This window comes from Helianthus annuus, chromosome 1 (genome assembly GCF_002127325.2).
Source record: "Helianthus annuus cultivar XRQ/B chromosome 1, HanXRQr2.0-SUNRISE, whole genome shotgun sequence".
In the NCBI taxonomy this organism is placed as follows: domain Eukaryota; kingdom Viridiplantae; phylum Streptophyta; class Magnoliopsida; order Asterales; family Asteraceae; genus Helianthus; species Helianthus annuus.
In genome coordinates, this window is record NC_035433.2 from 72,706,971 (window position 1) to 72,715,562 (window position 8,592).

The following is an 8,592-nucleotide window of genomic DNA, read 5'->3' on the forward strand; positions in this document are numbered from 1 at the left end:
GAGTGAGACCGAGAGGAGAGAGAGGCTGAGAAAGTAGGTGACGGACGGAGGTGGTCCGACGGGGACTGTTGACGGCAACGGCGCCGTGAGCGGCGGTCATCGGCGGCGGCAGTGGGTGCGACACAGTGGCGGCGGCCTGTGATGGTTCCCCGGTAAGCCCCTGATATTTTTCTCCATCTCGTTTCTGTGTGATTTGGTTCGATCAATCTTCTCCATTCAGTTTTGGTTTTTACTTCAGTCAAGTTCGGGTTTTGAATCGGGTTCGGTTTTGGTTTCGGTGGAACCAATGATAGTGATAGTGCAGGTGGTTATCGATCGACTCAGCGGGTTCAGGTTTGGGTTAGCTCAGGTTCACGCCAAAATTCAACAGATTCGGGTTCGGTTCAGTCTTGGCTCGGTCTTTGTTCGGTTCATTTTAATTCAGGTTTTGTCTATTTAAGCTTCAAATTCGATTTAATTCTAATCGAGTTCATTGGTTATGTTTCAGTTTTGGTGCCGACTCGGGTCTCGGTCAAACCGCGGTCAACGGTCAGAATCGGGTTCGGGTCAGCGGGTTAAACACGAGCCACGGTATAATAATGTCGCGAATATTATTTATGTTCTTTTTTTTATCTAAGTATTGTTTTAATCGCGAACGCTATGTACCTTGTAACAAAAATGTAAACATATATATAAATATATTGTTTCGTTTATTGTTGTTGAATTTTGAAAATAATAATCGACACCTTGTCGTCGGGATCGTCCAAAAACAAAGGAAACTCTGCCCGTTTTTCGTAAAATTCCGTAGATCGAAACGCGTTAATTTTATAAAACAAAACCTTTCGAAGTTCTAATATCTTTATAAATGAAATATACACTATTATTGTTTTGTGTTAACGGTCGAACCACTAATGAAAACGCATTGGATTAAATTAAAATTTTATGACAGTAATTATAAATGTAAATTCGTTTAATTAAATTATTTATTTAATTTCTTTTCTTTTGACAAAACTTCTATAATATTTTTGATAAACTTAGATTAAAATCTTCGTATAAACTTTATGTAAAAAAAATATATATATACTTAACAATCGACTAGTTATACTCTAGGTTCTACTTCGAATCTTCCGTCATAATTTCCGAATACTCATACACCTTCGCTTGCCCATATAGGGTGACATCGGTGTTCCATCATCCTAACCTCACACTCGTCGACACTTGGATAATCGGAAGAAATTGCAATAATGTGAGTATACTCGCATTTTTCCCCTTTTTACTTTTACCACTTTTGGGGTGTAACATGTTTACCTATTGAAACTTACACATGAACTTTTGTCTAAACACATGAACATTCCTATAACATGCTTGTATATGTGATGGCTTGATACTTTAAATTTGGGTGATTCTTATGTGTTGAACTTATCATTAACTTCGTACGAGCCAAACCGTGACATATGTAGCGCTATAGGATTAACGACCCGCCTCTACTGAAACTTTGGTTATGTCATGAGCAAGTTGCGTTTTCTTGGTTTGATATGTTAGACACATGCCATATTTAATGTTTATCTTGAATCGCATGCTTGCTATGAGGAATTGTTCACACTTTTATCTTATGCTATGTATGTACCAAACTTGTATACTCGCCTTTGCTTTTGCATTGAATTGTATTTTAAACATGTTACAGGTTGATGATGATGAAATGAAAGAGGTAGCACGATGCCTAGATACACGCTGTAGACGTTAGGTTTAATATGTTGTATCAATTTTGTATTGTCGTCATGTTATTTTGTTAAACTTGTTGTATTTGAATTTCTTGTAATGTTGACAATTTATCTTATGAAATGAAATCGAATTATTTAAATACTTGTCACAATTATTAGCGTTATGATGTCTCGAGCAATCTTCACACTTCGTCTCATCCCGATGTTTCCGCCATTGGTTGGGGTGTGACAGATTGGTATCAGAGCCATAACTATAGGGAATTAGGAAAAGTAGGAATGCTTTTGCCTAGTCTATAGTTTTAGAGCCTTATTTCTTTTGTTTTGCTTGAAACTACTTGCATGCTATCTTATTTGCCTTTATTTATTCTCTTCCATCTTTCAAACGTAAATGTCACTTATGTGTTAACACTTGACATGCTATACTTGTTTTATTATGTGTTAATACTTGTTCCATTGTTCGATTCTTTATGTGTATTCTTGGCATATCTCTATGTGTTGGTACGTGTGTTATTGTCCTATTCTTTATGTACCGTTCTTGATGTGCATTCTTATGTGTTTATATTTGTTTGCGTATTCCTTTAACATACTTCCCTTTTCTAAAGCATTCTAGTCGATTTTTCTTAAACTCGAAAACACTCGTATCGTACAAACGAGACGAGTTTACCAAAATAGGCGTGAAACCCACAATTTGGTAAACGACTTTCATTCCGTTTGATTCTATTTTTGCACGAAATTCACCATTAAGTTATGAGTGAAATCCACATCTTAATGGAAATTTCAAATTTAAATTCGTCAAGTTAGGGTACGAAGTCGTCAAGCTAGGGGTGAAACCCACACCTCGTCGACTAGTCCCACTCCTTGATTTTCAAATATCCCGCCAAGTCTCGAATTTTCAATGGACTGGGAACATGTAGTAACTGGAAGGGTGAATACCATTAACCGAGATATCGGCGAGAGTATTCCACCTATTAGGCCAAGGCATGTTTCTCAATTTCAAAAGATCTTTCGACCACTTTGGTTAGTCAATGTTCCGTTTGGAACCATCCAAGTTTTATTCGAGCTTACGTTTTATCATTTTTGATCTTTTGTCACTTTTGAACAATTTTTCGAGATTTCATTTTGCGCAACATCATACTTTTACCTTTCATACGATTATACATTATCTGCATGCATATTTGCACGTAATTTTATTTACACTTTTGTAACGAGTGGAGACATATCATCGAGATAGGAATGATTTCCTTACCTTGACGATTAACTTCGCTTTATTTCTCACCTTACAACGACCTCACCAACGAGTTAGGGGTGATTCCCTTACCTAGGTGATCGTTACCAATGCTTTCTTCTAATAGGCTATATTATGTAAACACAATCATGTTTATACCTAAATCATTTATCATGTATTTCAAAATGCTTCATTTATTTAAACGTACCTCTTATTCTATAATTTATTTTCACATCACTCGCACACACAAAATTCTTAGCTTTTACCATAAACACTTATTCCCCGACATTCGAAGTTTCACGAAATGCTACTCATCAACTAAATCGGTCCAACAAAACCATTGCTCACAAAATTTTGTATTCAACATAATTATTGAAACACTTATAAAATATTACAAATATTATTCAACATTTACTAAAACTTCTTTCAAAAGCAATAAAACATTTTATTAAAAGACGTTTTTTCAGCAAACACTAAGTCCATATACCAAATTCCTTTTTTTTCTAAAGGATCAACTTTTCACGAAAATCCGTAAACTTCGAAACTTTCTAATACAAAGTTACTTAAAACGGCGCAAACTTATTAATCTCTAGAACTTTTCAAAACCTCACTCGATACGTCAATCAACTTCAAAACACGTGGGCAAGGAAACTTCATAAGGACCGACAAATTTTCAAGTTATGTAATCTCTTTTAAAACCGTGGTAGCATTTCCATTCTTTTTACAAAGCACGTTTCACATAACCAATAGCTGTTTTATATTCCCTTACATTCACAAACTAGATTCTGCATTTCATGACAACTCAATCTATTTAACTCCACGTTTTACGCAAACAACTACATATGCATACCATTTTATACGTTTTAGTCAATATCTCACAACAATTTCACGCGTGTCACTCGTTCACTTTTTCTTTCATACTCAAAACTTTTGATCTTTTACGCACATAAACTCGTGTATTTCGATTTATACTATAAACAAAATCATTATTTTCTACATCCATGCTTATACATTTTACGCCTTCACTTATGTTCACACTTACACATTTATGTTATACTCACGATTCAAAATTCGTACGTTTTACGTTAATACATACACTCACAATTATACACTTACGTTGTCCTTACAAACATGTCGACACTACATTCGTATTCATATTCATACGCTTTATGTTTTCATTTGCACTTACACAACCTTGTTACACTTATATTCATACACATATTTTATTCATACTTAACCTTCATGTTTTACACCTATATTCACATTCATATTCATATCTATGCTCATACATCTTATGTTCACACTGATACTTATATTTATACTCATACGCCTTGTGATTACGCTTATGCTCATGTTTGTACTCGCATTTATACTCATTTTTCATACGTTTTATGCTTATGCTTACCCACGTACTACTTACACATTTTATGTTTATGCTCATACATGCATGCATATTCATACTTAAACTCACGATTCATACATTCATACCCATACGCGAGCGTAATCCGCGTGATTTGCTTACGTGGGTCTCATACATACTTAAGCATGGACTTGCTTACATACTACATTCTTACACGTACACATTCTTAATTTTTAAATTATCTGACTCATACACGACTAGTACAAGCTATGCGGATCATGCGACGATCAATATAATCGCGGGTGCACACGGGATTATAGTGATAGGCGTATGAGAACCATACAGTGTACTACTGTGTATGGTAAGACACGGAACGTAACATGACACCGAATACGAAACGGACGTAATGTGGTTAAAACATGGTGGATACGCCGCTGGTACTTCCTATATATAAATGTTTTCACCTTATTACTAAACTTTCGTAAAACGTGCCATGAGAAAATTCAGTGTTTTGCAGACCTTTTTGGACCTAATACAAACTTTAGACAACTCACAAACACATTATACCCGATTATCCACGACGAGACTTCATTCTTAATACCCTGCTTTTGTTTATCCAATACTTATGCCATTCATATACTTGGAATCGTCTATTAGATCAATCGTTTACCCATATATCCCCGTTATTCTCCGTTGCTCTTCATACAAGCCTCAATTTTGAACAAACCTCTTCTGTTTGCCAAAATCCTTTCAGATATTCCTCTTGAATAAATTTCGGGACGAAATTTCCTAAAGGAGGGGAGACTGTAACGCTCCGCTTTTTCCTTAATTTCATGTTTTTATAAAATTCGTGTGCAATTTTAATTTTTAGGATCTCGGTCGAAATCATATCGAAAATCGGATAAGAACTGACAAACGACATACATTTCGCGCTTTTAACGCTAATTTTACGTAATTTCAGCTTTAAATAAGATAATAAAACACATTTTATGAAGTTAGGTGCGTAAGCGGGTCTTAAAACCCAATTTGGGCCGCAAACGGGCTTTAGGCCCAACCCACTTGAGAAACCCTAACTATATAACCCTCCTAACTCCTTCTTCTTCATTTCAAAACCCTAGCCCCCCTTATCACCCCCCTTGCTCCCTCGATTCCGGCGACCGGAGCCGATTTCCGGCGACTCCGGCGTCCGTTCGTTCTCCGGCGTCCGCTCAGCCGACAACACACCCGAACACCCTCTCCATCAACCTCACCCCCCTGTTTCTGGTCCGATTGAACCGCCAACCACCACCGCTCTGGTGGTGGCTCACAACGGCGAGAGAGAGAGAGAGAGAAGACGCGAGAGAGAGAGAGAAGATGCGAGAGGAGAGTGAGACCGAGAGGAGAGAGAGGCTGAGAAAGTAGGTGACGGACGGAGGTGGTCCGACGGGGACTGTTGACGACAACGGCGCCGTGAGCGGCGGTCATCGGCGGCGGCAGTGGGTGCGACACAGTGGCGGCGGCCTGTGATGGTTCCCCGGTAAGCCCCTGATATTTTTCTCCATCTCGTTTCTGTGTGATTTGGTTCGATCCATCTTCTCCATTCAGTTTTGGTTTTTACTTCAGTCAAGTTCGGGTTTTGAATCGGGTTCGGTTTTGGTTTCGGTGGAACCAATGATAGTGATAGTGCAGGTGGTTATCGATCGACTCAGCGGGTTCAGGTTTGGGTTAGCTCAGGTTCACGCCAAAATTCAACAGATTCGGGTTCGGTTCAGTCTTGGCTCGGTCTTTGTTCGGTTCATTTTAATTCAGGTTTTGTCTATTTAAGCTTCAAATTCGATTTAATTCTAATCGAGTTCATTGGTTATGTTTCAGTTTTGGTGCCGACTCGGGTCTCGGTCAAACCGCGGTCAACGGTCAGAATCGGGTTCGGGTCAGCGGGTTAAACACGAGCCACGGTATAATAATGTCGCGAATATTATTTATGTTCTTTTTTTATCTAAGTATTGTTTTAATCGCGAACGCTATGTACCTTGTAACAAAAATGTAAACATATATATAAATATATTGTTTCGTTTATTGTTGTTGAATTTTGAAAATAATAATCGACACCTTGTCGTCGGGATCGTCCAAAAACAAAGGAAACTCTGCCCGTTTTTCGTAAAATTCCGTAGATCGAAACGCGTTAATTTTATAAAACAAAACCTTTCGAAGTTCTAATATCTTTATAAATGAAATATACACTATTATTGTTTTGTGTTAACGGTCGAACCACTAATGAAAACGCATTGGATTAAATTAAAATTTTATGATAGTAATTATAAATGTAAATTCGTTTAATTAAATTATTTATTTAATTTCTTTTCTTTTGACAAAACTTCTATAATATTTTTGATAAACTTAGATTAAAATCTTCGTATAAACTTTATGTAAAAAAATATATATATATACTTAACAATCGACTAGTTATACTCTAGGTTCTACTTCGAATCTTCCGTCATAATTTCCGAATACTCATACACCTTCGCTTGCCCATATAGGGTGACATCGGTGTTCCATCATCCTAACCTCACACTCGTCGACACTTGGATAATCGGAAGAAATTGCAATAATGTGAGTATACTCGCATTTTTCCCCTTTTTACTTTTACCACTTTTGGGGTGTAACATGTTTACCTATTGAAACTTACACATGAACTTTTGTCTAAACACATGAACATTCCTATAACATGCTTGTATATGTGATGGCTTGATACTTTAAATTTGGGTGATTCTTATGTGTTGAACTTATCATTAACTTCGTACGAGCCAAACCGTGACATATGTAGCGCTATAGGATTAACGACCCGCCTCTACTAAAACTTTGGTTATGTCATGAGCAAGTTGCGTTTTCTTGGTTTGATATGTTAGACACATGCCATATTTAATGTTTATCTTGAATCGCATGCTTGCTATGAGGAATTGTTCACACTTTTATCTTATGCTATGTATGTACCAAACTTGTATACTCGCCTTTGCTTTTGCATTGAATTGTATTTTAAACATGTTACAGGTTGATGATGATGAAATGAAAGAGGTAGCACGATGCCTAGATACACGCTGTAGACGTTAGGTTTAATATGTTGTATCAATTTTGTATTGTCGTCATGTTATTTTGTTAAACTTGTTGTATTTGAATTTCTTGTAATGTTGACAATTTATCTTATGAAATGAAATCGAATTATTTAAATACTTGTCACAATTATTAGCGTTATGATGTCTCGAGCAATCTTCACACTTCGTCTCATCCCGATGTTTCCGCCATTGGTTGGGGTGTGACAATTTTTCCATGTGCCGTTTGAGTTTCCTTTTGTTGATGCGGTTGATAAGTGATTTGTTGATAAATGGACTTCTTATAATAATCATCTTTGCCAATAGACTCCTTTTCTCCTCTCGGCTCCTAATTCTAGCATTCTCTTTTAAAATGACCTTTCTCCCTGCAACGAAAACAAAAAACTTTAGATTTATCAAATCCTAGATTAGAAAGGTTTGCATCCAAGAAGTTATTTCTTCCTGTAATCAATCTAAACTTTTCTGCTCTCCTCAAAACACTCGCCAATGCCCATTTAATATCCATTAGTTCCAGCTCCTCTGCATCAATCTGGTCATAATGTTCTTTTGTGAGCATTGGATTGCCAATTTTTCCGGCAATCAACCCTTCATAAGACTCTAATGCAGTGACCAATAGTCCCATATGATTTTTCACAATTTCTTCAGAATAATTTTGTCCATTTTGAAGATGTAAAGCCACATTACACTAAATTAGATGCCCATTTCCAACTGATGCACTTTGAACACTTGGAGGGTTCACATTTGAAAATCCACTAGTGTTGACTAAGCTTGGACTAGATGTTCCGGATGAGTTTCCTGCACTAAAAGCTGTTTGAATTTTTGGACTCGCTTCAACTGTTTGAACATTTCCTTTATAGTACAGTTTGATGTCTTGTTGATGACTTGAACTATTCATTCTAGCAATTTTCTGTTGCTCAAGATCCTGTGCCTCCAGCTTCTCAATAAACTGTGCAATTGATAACCTGCTAAACTGTCCGGAATTCTTTAGTATCATCAGATATGTACCCCATTCCTTTTGTGGTAATGCATCAGTAAGCTTTTCAACCCATTCTGCTGGAGTTTTTGTAATCTTCAACTGTGACATGGTGCGTACAAGATGACAATATCTCTCAATAAGAGTCTTTGTTGTTTCACCAGGCATGCACGTAAACAATTCAAACTCCTTTTTCAACAAAGTTGCTTTACTTTGTAACATTTCAGTACTTCCTTCAAATTTCTTTT

General features: G+C 36.8%; 2 long non-coding RNA genes across 2 annotated transcripts; both read left to right on the top strand.

Moving 5' to 3' along the window:
• Positions 1–486: 486 nt before the first annotated feature.
• On the top strand, positions 487–1,703 carry LOC118481862. Its single transcript, XR_004866155.1, has 3 exons — positions 487–570; positions 1,153–1,225; positions 1,664–1,703. It is a non-coding gene; the product is annotated as an uncharacterized LOC118481862 (long non-coding RNA).
• Positions 1,704–6,135: 4,432 nt separating this feature from the next.
• On the top strand, positions 6,136–7,352 carry LOC118481863. The gene is made up of 3 exons (XR_004866156.1): positions 6,136–6,219; positions 6,802–6,874; positions 7,313–7,352. It is a non-coding gene; the product is annotated as an uncharacterized LOC118481863 (long non-coding RNA).
• The last annotated feature ends 1,240 nt before the right edge of the window (positions 7,353–8,592 follow it).